Source organism: Trachurus trachurus (assembly GCF_905171665.1).
Source record: "Trachurus trachurus genome assembly, chromosome: 17".
NCBI classification, from domain to species: Eukaryota; Metazoa; Chordata; class Actinopteri; order Carangiformes; family Carangidae; genus Trachurus; species Trachurus trachurus.
Window position 1 is genome coordinate 13,907,734 of NC_139900.1, and position 15,136 is coordinate 13,922,869.

A 15,136-nucleotide genomic window follows, 5' to 3' on the forward strand; every position below is an offset into this window, starting at 1 on the left:
ACAAGCAGAAAGCAGATAACTCACATACTGTGGTACCATGTCTCTCTCTCCTGCCTTTTGAAGTTCACAACACATTTACTGAAGGTTAATAGTTTGCAGCCGTGTAGAAGAGAAAGGCGAGCGGAGGCAAGATGACATGTTCTTTGTCTGCGAGGGACACACCACCGTCTTTGTGAGGCAAAGATAACTGGCAAAGCCATCTTCTTTTTGCCATCTTCATTTCTATGGCACCCGGCAGCGGGAAAGAAAGACTGTTATTTCTTTCTCTTTTTTTCTGTTTCGCTCACAGCAGGATGACTTACTCAATGCCCCTGAGGTTCGTACACATTTATGTAACTTACCTTTTGTTCTTCTGATGATAAGCTCCAGCGTTACCTCCACCACCAGTATTTTCTTCATTGTGGCAAACCGTGAATATCTACAAGGATTATCTTTAATTTTGTCCTCATATGGGGCTGATCAGTTATCGTATAGATGCAATGCAAGAAGACAAAATGTTGAAAACATGCCTGGGCAAACATAGCCTTTAAAATATGACTTGTTTTGACACTTTTTAGCACAGTTAATGTGTTTGTCATTAAAGCTTGAGGTTTTGGTTGTTGGTTGTTTTAGTATTGGACAGAGCCAGGCTAGTGCGGCGTTACATTGACCTCAGAAGTCAGAGTCAGAGCTGGGAATAATGTCACATCCAAGTTTTTCCACTTATGTGTTGGCTACAAGTGGGAGAAGCAACCCTTTTGTTAACATTGTTAGCTACAGTACTGTAGCAATGCGAGCTGATAATGACACTCCACTACGTGATGAAAGCAACATGACAACATGTCTACGAGTAGAAGATGTACAATACTGCCAGCATGACTACTGCAGTGATACAAAACAGAAGACACAGCTAATAAAAACAGTGTAATGTACAGATTTCATTCACTGTAGATGCACATGACTTGGCTTTCTGTGCTCAGCCATAGGTTTTGTCCTCATCTATGTCTGTACTGTAGATGTGTGGGTGGGGGTAGGGGATTCCTTTCTTTTAACCATGTAAAGCCCTTTGTGCTGCTGTTTTCATTGCATAAAAAGTGCTACATAAAATGAAATGAAATTGAATTGAATGCCGACTTCAGCAGGGGTCATGGTTATTGAACACACCATAGCCCTGTTTTCAGTCTATCAACATGCTGCTTGTGGTAGCTTCATACTGTACAGTATGGACAAATATGAGAATAGTATTAAAATATTCTCTTCAATATTTATTTCTTTTTTATAAATTTCCAATGAGCAAGTCTGATCTCATGTAGGAAGTGAAATTGACCACATATCTTTGCAAAAATAACGTGATATGATAAGATATAACATGACAGCCTTCCAGATTAGCAGTATTACGTCACTATGTTATTTCCTGCCTGGTATTTTTTTGTGATAATTGTACACCGTATTATTAAATACAGAATAAATAAGGCAGGGAAACTGTGAATTAACTATTTTGTGTTTGATGGTCGGTCGGTGACTTTTCACGGGGTCAAGCATGTTAATATACAGTCTATGGGTCAGGCTAGCTGAGTAGCTGATTTATGGTCTTCATGCCTCGCGAAGCGCAGTAGCTGTTGGCTGTAGCGGCTCGTATTGAACAAATAGAACTGAGAGTCTTGTCACTATTCTCATCATCAGTCAAGAAAATGAATAAGAGTATCTCCCAAAATGTCAAATAATCTTTTTTTCAACAATCCACTGGGGACAATTTTAACTCTCCATCACTCTCTCAAGACACAGAAACACCTTGACAGTTTTCCAAATGTGCAGCTGGTTGTACACTTTTCTGTCTCGCACTCATTTTTATCTCTTTCTAGGCCGCTTATTATTTACTTTTGAAAAAATCAATGCACTGCGGTGTCTTGGGGTATACAGCGATGTGAAAAACCCTGGAAAATTGCAGAACTGATCATTATCACTGTAGTAGGGCTTTTTATCTCTGAGTTTATGTGCTTTTAATTTGGACTGTCTCTGAAGCATGGAGCTGACCAGTCTGCAGCTCGGAGGCGGACGTAATGAAACAGATGCTCGGCAGATGCCAAGGTTAAAAGACGCTCGGAGGTATTCACTTTCATTTTAACGGGCCGTTAGGAGCAAACCTCACAGCTGTAGCCTGTGGAAGTTAAAAATTGGCACGTGTGTGTGTCTTTTTTATAACATTTTGAGAATGAGAACATATGTAAGAAGGTGTATGTCACTCTGAACTTTTCTATGTACAAACCCCCCTTCAGGTTTTGTGATCGGATAAGAAAAGAAAATCTCTTGGGAGTGGTCACAAAGTAAACACAATCATGAATTGAGATCATACTTGCTGCTCTCTGTCTCTCTTGTGTGTGTGTGTGTGTGTGTGTGTGTGTGTGTGTGTGTGTGTGTGTGTGTGTGTGTGTGTGTGTGTGTGTGTGTGTGCAGATTGAAGGCAGCTGCCAGCCACGAAATGGTTAGAAATGATCATTTTCAAGATTCAGCTTAAGACGGAGCCCTGCTGCTTCTTGAAACTTATAAAAGACCAGAGCTCGTCTTTTCACCAGCAACAGGAGGGAGAGAAGCACCAACAGGGAATGGAGAAGAAGAAAAAAAAAAAAAAAGGTAAGAGTTCTCATCTAAAACTGTGAGTGCTATAAGGGAACCATGAACCATGTCGTCTTATTTCAGATGAGTTACTCTGGCACACCCACACGCGTATATTTACAGACATTTCTCATTTGGATTTAGAAAGAAGATGTGCATTAAAAGGAAGACTGATCAATAGTCTGCGTAATCACATGGAAACGATTTGATGTGTTTGGTGTGAACGATCGCTTTGCAAAGATGCTGAGTGACATTTTCAGATTCATGGCACCGTTGAGACTTGAGCTACTTTTTCATCTTTGACAGTAACAACTCCTCAGCAGAACGGCCCTCCCATTAGTGCAAAGACTACAATTACTTCCCAGCCATCCCTACATGCACAGAGTGGTCTTACAGGAGCTCATTTGACGGAGACTAAGCTCTGCGGCCTTAACGTTTCTCTTTACGTTCCCATCACAGGTTTACAAACACCTGCACTTGTGTTGCTAGAGCTGGAGAGTTGCATAAACATAGACCAACTTTCTAAAAAATGAGCGAGACTGTGTCTTTGTTGAAGAAGCAGGAGTGGGCACGATACTGCAAAATTACCCACCTGATGCCTGCTGAACACGCCACACACAGGGAATTGCTTCGCTCTTTCACTGTTTGATAATCAGCTGCAGCAACAATCAGAATAGGAAACAAGCAGCTATAGAAACACGGTGTCTCTTGAGTGCACATTGCATGCAATAAATACGCCTGCGAATCATTCTCAATTCGTATATCCTCAGCCAACCCTTCTCTGCTGCTAGTTGTAAGTGATGATTTATTAATATGTTCTTACTAATATACCCTCCAATCGTCAGCACTGTGTCTCACAGCCTGCAGAGAGAAAGATTCACTCGCACTCTGTCCACCTCTTAACACTGTACCACTGCTCCAGGTCACCGTCAGGTCAGCCCAACAGAACCTGCTCAATAATTCAACCGCCGGAGAGGATGGCTGAAGAACCACATGTCACACACAATGAGGAAGCACACGACACTAAAACTCCAGCCAGACACTCGCAGCTCATCATCAGCTGCCAACGGCTAATGAACCCGAATGACCTGACATGAGCAGAGAGGGATAAATTAAGTGCAGTGCGAGTGCAGAACAGGCAGAAAGGATCTCTGGTTTAACATGACACCTTTATCCTCATCTAGTGTTCATGTGATCGGCCTCTTTTCTCTACGCTGTTAGTATCCTTAATGTCACTGAGAAAACATAAAAACATAAGACCGTCCGTCCCAGATCAGTTTATGTTATTGCCACAGTGTCAGTTGTTCCACCTTCTTCTCTGCAGACTGAGCTACATACTGTACTGTATTACCCACGAGGCTCAGCTACTGTTACTATGGAGAAGAAGCCGGTCTGAGGTGGAGTTGTAGCAGATTCAAAATGCTTTGTTACACACACACACATACACACACACAGAGTTGTAAACAAAATGTGCTGCCATAGTGCCATCCGAAAATCTAATATGAACTGATTCAAGATTTACGTTTTTTCATTTATTTACTGTATGTACACATGCCCATATACCTTTTGACTTTTTTATGCATGTACATAAACTGTAGATACATAAATATTTTCTTTTCAGAAGGTCATCTTGAGGACTAATGATTCGAACAGGAGAGTTTCATTCTGACCCAAGCCATAGTCATTTCACATCGTTGAATAAATGTAGAATAAATGAGGAGGGGGGGGGGTTACTACCAGAGCTTGGAAAAGGCAAAATGGCTCCTCCGACTATCGCAGCTCCATAGTCAAGCACATAACCACCCGTTTACACTCTCATGCTGAGCTACATCAAGTGCCTTTTAATATTTACTGTCCAGATATGAGACTGTTGCTTACGTAACTCCTGTAGTTATAACATGAGCAGCCATATTTCCCTAAAAGCTGAAACATTCATTTCATAATTACATTCAATGGCTGTTTGCTCTTGTTGCCTTTATAGAGATAACTCAAAGTGTGCAAACATCATGCCTAAATTACGACTGAGGAAATTCACAGTTGCTGCTTGTTAGTGAGCGAGCGGATGCACTGAACGGTTTGACAACTTGTGAACATTTTAAATCCCCACAGGAAGCTTAATAATCACCCCTTGAGCTTAAACTAAGCGAGGAAAGGAAATGAGCGAGAGCATCAAACTTCTCCATCGGCTGAATTAATCAGGAGCCTGAGAGTACTCTTCAGAGCGCGGGCTAGCGTTACGTCTAATAACTCCGAGTCAGAGCACACTGTGTCCCTAATTGAACTTTAAACACTCGAGAAAGACAAGGAGAGAGCGGACGAAAATAACACTGTGTACCCATTACTCCTTACATAGCAGAGGGAAAGTTCAGGCTCAATTCCTGGTGGGATGCAAAGAGACAAACTCCCGTTGGAGTTAAAAGGCACACATGCATATTTCTACTAAACTGAGAATCACAACTAATCCGCAGCATCTGCACCTATTGTCTCTGTTTTCAGAAGCAGATGCAGTGTTTTTAGTCCAATCTCCCTGAATGGGCATTTTCGGAGGAACGAGGACTCGTCGACGCAGTAAGTCCTTGCATTGTGCAATGGGCACATTTTCCCCAAGTGTGCTATAATACATCACGGTGTTTGCATTGCATAGCAGGCAAGTCAGGAGTTTCACATTTGCAATTCATAGCAGCTCCCCCTCATGCGTTTGCTCACTCTCCAGAGTAATAGACTCCTGTCATTGATGAGTCCCCGGGGTGTCCAAGAGTGAATCCTTTCTCACGTCTGTATCGATTGACCAGGGAGTCCTACCTGATTTACATTGACAAGATCATTTGGCTTCAAATGAAAGTAAGCATGTTTTCCAAATTGGAAACACAAGGGAAACGTCGCTCTGCAAACAGACAGCTGGGAAGGTAAACACTGACGTTAGGATTGAATGCCAGTGAAGAAGGCTGACTTAGCTACTTTCGCCTCCACTCCTTTAAGGGCAATGGTCACTTTAATCGCTTTAAAAGTGTGTGCCTACAAGCTGTAAGGATAATTTAAGATGTGTCTGTGCAGGGTTTTTTATTCTGCTCTTTTTAAAATGTTTCACTCTTAAAATAATGATGTTGCTGGTGTGAACTCACCGTTGGAGTGACATGTACAATACCAGTGAAAACATTAAGGTCTTTCTTCTAAAATGTCAAAACACTTTCATTTTAAGAGGGAAATTATGTCTTTTGGGCTTTTTGGGCAGCTTTTCTTTTTTTCCCCTAACCAGTAAAAAGGTTTGCAATGGAACGAGTTGAAGGGACACAGATTTTAAGACAAATCTGTAACTACAGCACTGGTGTATTACCACCTTACAGCTAATGCTTTGCGAACATCCATTTTTTTTCCCTGTTAAAAGGGTTTTCTTAGGAGTTTTTCCTCAGTCGATGTGAGGGTCCAAGGGCAGAGGATGCTATGTAAAGCCCTTTGAGACAAACTGTTTGTAAAAATGGGCTATGTAAATACAATTGCCTTGCCATGCCTAACAACTATCTATCCATCTAAACAGCATTACAGTAGTAATGACTCAAGGACCCTTATGCATAAATCCAGTTCACTCCCCTTTTATCTCCTTTTGGCTCTTAAGATGCTCAATGCTCCACAATGTTCATCATCTAGTTGCTAACTTTGTTAATTCTGCTTCTTGTTTGATAATGTGGATCCATTGCTACAAGAAGCAAAATCTCATTTGACCCATTTCTCTCACATTCAGCTCACTGATGACACGTTAATATCAAATTATTGAGATCTGGGACACCGGGTCAGAGGCCCTGATCTTCTTGTGAGGTTGGTTTTCGGTGAAGAGACACTAAGGGGAAGAGAGAGCCTCCGTTCTCCCCATAATAGGTCATTTAACCATCACAATTACCCCGAAGCTGTTTAATTAAGGTGAAAATCTTGCATAGTGCCTCTTTAACCTTGTCCTCGGTCACGTCCATGCACCCGACATAATCACTGAGTCCTGGGAGTTACGCTCGCTTCCACCGTTTCCCTATTTAATTAATCATTAATGAAAAGATATTAATCCGTGCATCTTTTAAAATTCAGAGTCTGTGTGCCGTATACCAGTCTTATAACACGAGCAGGTGCACTCTGCTTGGTGTGAAAGTGAATTACACTTGTGTAAAGTTTCACTTCTGATCTCGTGTTCAGACAGGATAAAAATATTACGGGGTGAATCCGTGAGTTTGCCAGGTTAATTCACAGTATGATACAGAGACCCGCAGCATATGGGTGGCCATATTGAGTCGCCAAATGAACAGATGGCCTAAAACGCACAGTCGTTTAGGTGTCAGGGCTCATTTAGGAGTCGGTATCATAAGCTGTGTGTTTGAATTTAAAACGTCTGTATTGCTCTTTAATTTTAGTGGGATTTATTCCGTGGCGTTTAATGAACTCGCTGAGATGAGTGAGTCATCTGCTTTGTTTGGAGAGATGTGCCTTCAAATCTACACAACACATAGCTACTGTAAATGGTGACATTTGTTGTGTGCTTTGGAAAGTGTTGCTTCACAAAGTCATGAGCAGGAAATCAAATATTCCCCTCACACGGACGGAGAAAGATCACAAGATGCGCAAATTACACGTCGACGACCCTCAGACAAACGATGGAACATTTTGTTTTAAAGCAAAAACATTAACTTGAACTCATATTTGACAGGAGAGCAGATGAGGTAGTGGAGCTGATGTAATTATATTGTTGATGCTGGCTTTGCATGGTATGAGAGCTGACAGAGCCAGCAGCTCAGGGAAATGTGAGCCTAAAGAATGTCAAGGGTTTTAGTTTCACAGAGGAGCACGACAGATCTTGGGAAATGTCAGTGTGTAAACACATTAGAAGGTTACGCCTCGTCAGGCACGTGCACGCTGGCAGGTGCATGGACAAATGCGCAATCTGCACATGCACAGAATCTCACTCTGAGACATCAAAGTCAAAAGAAGACAACAACAACGATTAAAAAACCCCCATAATGCACACAAATTCTTGTAGGAACTCAGAAACCGACGGCGTCTGTAAATGACCTTTTGTCTCGTCATTATTTTTTGAGGAAGCATCACAAATGGTATTTTCATGAACCTCGCAGACAACCAAATTAGCAGCAGAGGAATCAAAAAGCACTCAAAATTTCCTCAGAGCTGTAATTTAGACACCATTAAAATTTGGTGTTTTTAAAAAAAAAAATTTTCCAGAGGACCTTGAATAATACTGGCAGAATTATACCAGGACAAAGCCTGTTTGGTCTCCACATATACACCACTCAGACACCAGCTTTCATGTCCCTTTCTACATATCCTAAATTGTATTTAATAGCTCCAATCATTGTAGGGATGGTGAATCCCTGCTGCTAATGCACTATTCGTGTTTGAAAAGGGGACATTGTGGGTGAAGCATCAGTCCCTTTGCCATTAACGTTGCATTACATGTCCTGTTACCCACTGTAATTACAGCTCTTGCTCTGCCAGAGTGCAGACTCATGACTCGACCTGATGCTCAGAGTGAATTCAGCCTATCAGGTGTGATGGGGAACAGAACTGGCCTACATGCTCACACACACACAAACACACATGCACGCACTCACACACACATGCACGCACTCACACATGCACACACACCTAGTCTGTGATCGCCTGCAGACACAAGGCTTGGAGGAGGAGAGTATAAGCTAAGACGAGCTGCATGCCAGATACCGTTGGACTATCCACACAGAGCTCGGGATCCCAGCCAGAGTATTACTATGTGTACTGGGGTGGAGGAAGGTGGATAGAGATGCATGGATACAGAAGTGCTTGGTCACACTGTGTTAGAGTGGCATCTGCTCAGAGGTTTGTGTGAGCAGAGAGAGGAGTGGTGGGATTTTTCTTCTTTTTTTTCTCTCTTTCTTTTTTACCTTTCAGGAAAATGTTGTGCTTCTCCCTCCTTCAACAACACAGTGGTTCAACAAATAATAAACATTTCGATTAACAGTAGAACAAGGTTCTTATACAAGACATGTGTAAAAAAGAAGGTCAGTACTACCTAAGTATCCACCTTTTTCCAAACGTCAAAAACGTAAGCTGGTGTTCTGTCGATTTCTGCTACTTGTCGAGAACTGCTACTTTGTGGTTTTGAGCATGTGCAGAGCTGATTTTCCAAGTTTCATTTCAATGCCCATATTTTTTTGAAACCATGTGTTGCGGCTCATCAGTCCACACTTGTTAAATGTTAAAATGCTATGTGTAAATATGCCGCCATTCATCCTACAGTCTGCATAGAGTAGTGGGAGCATTATTTGATAGGATGTTATTGGACTATCGAAATACGCTACCCCTGAAATACATTTCATTACACTTTTTGTACATTAGACACATGAGAGAAGAAAACACTTACTTTATGCCTTAGAGGTAGAAAACCATTAGTATGTTTTGATAGGGTAGCTTGAATCGATAGATAGACCTATCGGTTTATGCTGCGGTAGCAATTTTTGACAAAGCAGCAGAAATCTTCCGTTTTTGACGTTTGGAAACTTGTGGATATAAGAAGCTCATTCTACTAGTTGAAAACAGACACTACAAACCCTTTCGCTCTATTTCAATCAGATGTGACAAAGTCAAACAGGCAATTTTGCAAGTGGCTGGTGAATGAACACAGCAGAGCATTTAGCTGCAAAGGAGCCAGATACAAAGGAGGATTACTATTAAACTTCATGGTCACCAGAAATACATGCTCATATCAATGAAAATGTTGCCTTGGCAACAAGTTAACAGGGACTTGACACTTAAGAATAGTACAATGTAGTAGTCGCTATGTACAGTAATTGGATATTTCCTGTTCAGTCTAATCATTTTACACAGTTGTAAGTTAATATAGCTCAGCCATGTTTCTTTTCTAGCGACCAATGGTCCTGTCTTACGTTTAACTGGGTTTACTAAATAACTAGCAGTCGTGGAAAGTTGTGTGGAGTTTGTTTGTTCTCCCTGTTCTGGAGGACTGAAACAGCATCTGTCTGGGTTCTCCAGCTTCCCACAGTGCAAAGACACACACGCACACCAGGTTGATGCGCCCATGAGGTGTGATTGTGTGTCTCCATATGTTTGTCCACACAGTGATAGACTGGCAACCTGTCCAGGGTAAACTTTACTTGGTTACATTTGTGCCATTTCATAGTTACTTTGGAGATTCATATTTATAATGAGAAATATAATCAACAAATTATGATAAATTGTTTCAAATAGATACTTTGATTATTGGCAGGTCGAAATTGACAAGCAGCGCTAATGTCATGCTTTCACAGTAATAGCTCGATAATTATGATTCACTTATGATTACTCTGACATGGTGCCTTGGTGTGATTTTGTACACTTTAATCTGAATGCATGACTCTTATTTGTAACAGACTGGAGGGTGGGGGTGGGGGCAGCATTTACAGCTACTTTTTACAGCAGCTTTTAAACACATTGTGAAATTTGAACACCGTCCTAAATCACACCTCATAACACAAGACATCCAAAACCATGTTTGATAAATGCTCCTTCTGTGATGTTTGCCAAAGTCTATCAAGGAATTCATCCTTGTATGAGAAAACAAAGAGGCCTTAAGGGGGGGAGCGTGCTGCCCTTGCATCTGTCTGTCTCTGCCTATCAGCCCCTTGAGAAGTCATTGATCCATGCAGACCCTTTGCTCATTTGCCCGGCAGACGTTGCAGAAACAACAAATACTTCTGTTCTTCCTGACAGCGTGACCACTCATGTTTCCGTCAAGAATAGGTAGCAACCCCTGGAGCTGTCAACCTTATGCAGTGGGATCAAATGCAACATGATGAGAAGCCAGGCAGGGGCCCAACTTTTCCAGACCAAAATACACAGCAGCACCTTTTCTGTCCTGGAGTTACCTTAATGTTTTGTAAGATGTTCAGTGTTGCTACTCGACTGTGGGCTGCAGCGAGGTGAACTCATCGCCTGATGTTAACCGAGCTTTAAACCCTGTTAAAGAACTGTTGACATCCTCACTGATGATCAATATTCTCATAAGGCTCAATAGAAACTCAGTTGATTAATCCTTTAAGTAGTTTTTAATGAGGGAGCACCCAGAGGTTGGAGTTGTTAAACTGATGATATATGGAAACCTTTTTCAGGCATTCAGTGGATGATAACAGCCTTCAGCAAAGATGATAATTAGCAATGGGAACCAAATCTTTGTAAATAGCAGGCTGCAAAGAGCAATGTAATGATGTTGCAACAATTTCAACACTTTATGTTGCAAATGTGGTGATTTGAAAGGTAATTCTAGTTTATTAAACATATAACTTGGGTCTAATCTTTGCAGTTTTTGGTTAACAGCTGGAAAGTGGGACTGTGGTGAGTCAGACGAAGGAGGAAACAGAAGCAGCAGTCAGATGAGCTTTAAACAAACCCGTCCTTGTGCAAGAAAACAAAAACTTTGACCTACTGTACTTTCTGTTCAGTCTTCCACTGTCTAACATTTATGTAAACTGCAACAACAAATGTGTTTTGTAGGAAACATTAACAGGATAATATTTTTATTGAAGCTGTGAGGATATGTTAGTCACATATTTTGTTAGTTATAGATACTGAATGAACAATAAAATAATACAAACAATAAAATATGCCTTCCCTGAACGTAAGGCGGTTCACACACTGGACGACTCTGGTCTACAAAGCTCTTCTTGGCATGGTTCCTACTGTACTTATTTATGTACTTTTCTATGGAGAACTGGATGTCGTTATGCCTTATACGTTCGAATGACATTTTGTATCTCTCTGCTCCTTATGTTCGAACTAAAACTGGAAAAAAAGCATTCAGTTCCTCTGCTTCCTCTTCTTGGAAAGCCCCTCCAATCTGAGCTGAAATCATCAGAGCTTGTTTCATTGGGAGAACGGAAATCCTTCGAACAGTGCCGATGTTCATAAATTGTTACTGTAACAATAACAACTGCACTTTATTTGTCAAATTGCTCGCACTTTATATTTCAGTGTTGTTTTGTTATTGTTATCTACCTTGTGCTGCTGCCTTCTTGGCCAGGTCACCCTTGTGAAAGTTGTCTTGATCTCAATGTGTCTTCTATCTGGTTAAATAAAGGTTAAATGGAAAAAAAATAAAATAAAATACAGATGCTTACTTAAGTTTAACAAAAACCACAACCCCTCCTTGACCCTCCAAACAACAGACCGAGGGATAAAAAATGAGAAAGTTAAGATGAGAAATAAGAAAAAATACAGAAAATAAATTCAGTATTCTAATGAATGGGATTTTTCCTTTGAATCAATAGATGGATTTCTTTTATATTTACTTTGGGATATAAAGCCATAATGGTTCTTTCAACTTATTTCCAGTCTTAATACTAAGCCAAGCTACCTGTTTGCTGGAGCTCAAGCATTGCATGTGTTATCTCTTCTCCATCTTCCTCCCGCAGTCCAAAGACGACGTGCAGACTACCGGTTGATTGATGACAGTAAATCACAGATTTACAGATTTCAGAGAAACGTGAGTGTTTGAGGTTGTTTGTTTCTACATATCAGCCCTGCGACAGACTGAAAACCTGTTCAGATAAGCCCCGCCCTCACCCCATATGTCAGCTGTTTGTTTCTGAGGTAACATTTGAATAATTTTCTCTGAAATATGGAAATGCAAGAAAAATCTATAGGCTATAGGCTACACTATATGACGTATAATTTTGTGCAAATAATACTCATCTGGTAGCAGGAGGACGGCTCTGGAATAACAACAGTATGATGTTGACAAGACCTACGCTTGTGCTCTTTAAGACAACTGACAGCTTGTTTACATCTGCATTTGCCAGATTTAATACCGACCAAAATGCTGTAGGCCTACATTATATCAAACTTTTCCATCCCACATATGAATGAATAAAGGATATTTTTTATAGGAATGCATACAAGAGATAGTTTTATATTTCTCTAAAACATACCTTTAAATCATCTTTAAATAGTAATAACTCATTATATTTACTAAATGGAACAGAAATCAAGTATGTCCTGTAGATCAAAAATCCCATGTGGATCCTCCCGGGACACCGTCAGTGACCTCCGGTGGTGCCCGGACCCTATATTGAGAAACTGTAATAGCTGTTGTGTAGAAACATCAGTGCCATTAGAGCAGCTCCTATCCATTACAGCGCTGAAATACCTCCGCGTGGAGCGACTAGAGAGAAAAGCTCGGTCTGATTCAAAAACTCTGACCAATCCCGAGTCACATGACTCAACAACCGGCAGCGATAGAGAGCGCAAAAGGGACGCAGAGCCTCGGTACACACAATCCTGCACAGCACCACCACTACCACCTCCTCCACCACCACCAACCACCACCGCTATACGCCCAATTTCTTTTTAATAGAAACCTTTTACTCCCGCTCGGTGAGTACATTTTCCACTGCCTTTTTCTTAAAGCATCTTTTTATCCTCTTTTTCCTCTTTCCTTGTCTTGGTGTTTCCGACGTGGGGAAACTGTTTTCTCGTTTTCTGCATGCAATGGTTTAAATCTTGGATGCTGAGTGCTGGTGCTCCGGCGACATCCACTGAGAAATATCTACGTGCTTGCGGACGCTCTTGATAATTTTTTTCTTTTTTTTCTCCTTTTTTTTTTTTTTTTTAAACACCCTGCTCTCTCTCTTCTTCCTCTTCTCTTCCCGAAGCAGCTTCTTCTTTACGAGCTCACTTGTTCTAATCCCCACCTTTTGCTTGTTTTCTGGCTTTTTTCCTTTATCATGGCTTGTTTTGGTGTGATTTTGGTTTTGGTGCTTTTCTCTGATCTTGCAGTGTTTCTCTGGTGTTGGAGGCAGTGCGTCTGCCGGGGCGCAAAAATAACTGTTTTGATTTTCACCCGTGAAGATTTTGCTTTTCGAATAGGTGAGAAATTTAACTTTACCGGAGTTTGTTTTGGTATTTTCTTTGTATACTTCTTCATGCAGCCTTGACGAGGAAATGATAACTTTTTTCCTTTTTTTTAACCTTTTAAACTGAATATCTCGGACAGAGCTGGATTCATGTTGAATGGTCAAGTAGATTCAGATTTTTAGATGGTAAATCTTCAAAACTTCTCCCTGAGGACAAGTGATAAAAATATCAGAGGATGCAGGATTTGTTTTTCTTTTCTCCTTTTTCAAACAGGTCTATGATTGCAAACCACTGCTGTGCAAAATAAAACAGACTCCTGCCAACTGAACCAGACACAGCTGTGCTCCACCGCCACCACTGCTTCTCTTGCTACACACTCACACAAACCTCATTGCATTTGCTTTTGATGAGTGGTGGACACAGTCAGCCACCACACACAGAAGGTTGGAAACTTATATTGGCTCAATGAGTCAATGATGAGAGGGGGTGGAGGTGTGGCGGGGTATCTTTAAGGCCCAGGCAAATTCTGCAGGAGTTCATTATGCAAATCAGGCAGAAAGATTTGATTAATAGTTTGACCTTCAGATGCAGCCACAAACCTGCGGGCGACAAGATCCAAAACACACTAAACTCCTGCAATTAAATTAAAAAAAACACCACTGGGGCTCACCTTGCTCAAAAAATCCTTGAGTAAAAGTTTTGTTGTGCTCCATTAAAAAGAAATGCTTTTGAAACTCAAGACAAAACCTCCTTTCAGTCATCCTCGAGAGATATGGGTGAAGGCGTTTGACAGTTATTCCAGCCTTCAGACTCTGCAGGTCAGGGAACAGGTGGGGGAAGCCGAGCATGAAATGTGCTGCTACGCAAACAATACTTATCTGGTAGCAGGGATGAGGTGGGAGGATGGCTCTGGAATAGCCAGCCTATACAGGCATGCACAGAATCACTATGAGCCCGGAGCGGAGCAGGAAGGAATAAAGTTTAGCCAGGCATTTCTGGACCAGTCAGTAATCTGTCTGTGTCCAGTGATTTCTGCACCCGTGGGTTGAGATGATCATTGACCCCTAGCAGGAGTACGATGCGGGCTGCCTCAAAGCCATGCACCACAGAGTCCATCTTCTGCAAGAAGATACGGATGAAAAACATTTCAGAGCTGCTCCAGCTTTCAGACTATAGGTCAAAGAACAGATTAGGGGGAGCTGCTTCTTCTTGTCCCTTTTTATATCCCTGCACGTGAAAGATAACCAACGAGAAAGACAGATGAGGGAGTCAGACAAACAAAAAAAGAGAGAAAGAAACAGGAACAGGAGAGGATGGCATGCTTGTGAGGAAGAGTGTTGCTTGCAGTTAAATTTTTTGAGCAGCAACATGTATGATATCCACTTCACATAAAATAGTTCTGTTACATTATGCATGTGGCAATACCCACTGCTCCCTATTAGATCTCCTATTCTTGGATGTGTGCGCTACGTCTCCACGCCTGCATTAGTCATATTCAACACATTTTCTAATACACTGTCTGTCTCTCCAGCCACTGGGAAGCAGCAGTGTGGATAAACAACAGCCACTGTATACGCATGCACCTGATGCTCAGTTGCTCAGTTGTGTTGTGTGCGACGTGCCATTAGCCTATAGCAGCGTCAGTATCTCAGCACCACGGCCAGCT

General features: G+C 41.5%; 1 protein-coding gene across 4 annotated transcripts in view; it reads left to right on the top strand.

Annotated features, from left to right (window-relative positions):
• The window catches only part of LOC311000379 (RNA-binding Raly-like protein), a 69,073-nt gene that overhangs the window by 9,168 nt on the left and 44,769 nt on the right, over nucleotides 1–15,136 (top strand). For 3 of the 4 annotated variants that reach the window (XM_083991066.1, XM_083991069.1, XM_083991067.1), the window contains exon 1: nucleotides 4,820–5,160. The exons of the other annotated variant lie outside the window; for it this stretch is intronic. The gene's annotated coding sequence lies outside the window, so the exon portion shown is untranslated. Of the gene's footprint in view, nucleotides 1–4,819; nucleotides 5,161–15,136 lie in introns of those variants that run through there. 4 annotated transcript variants of the gene reach the window in all.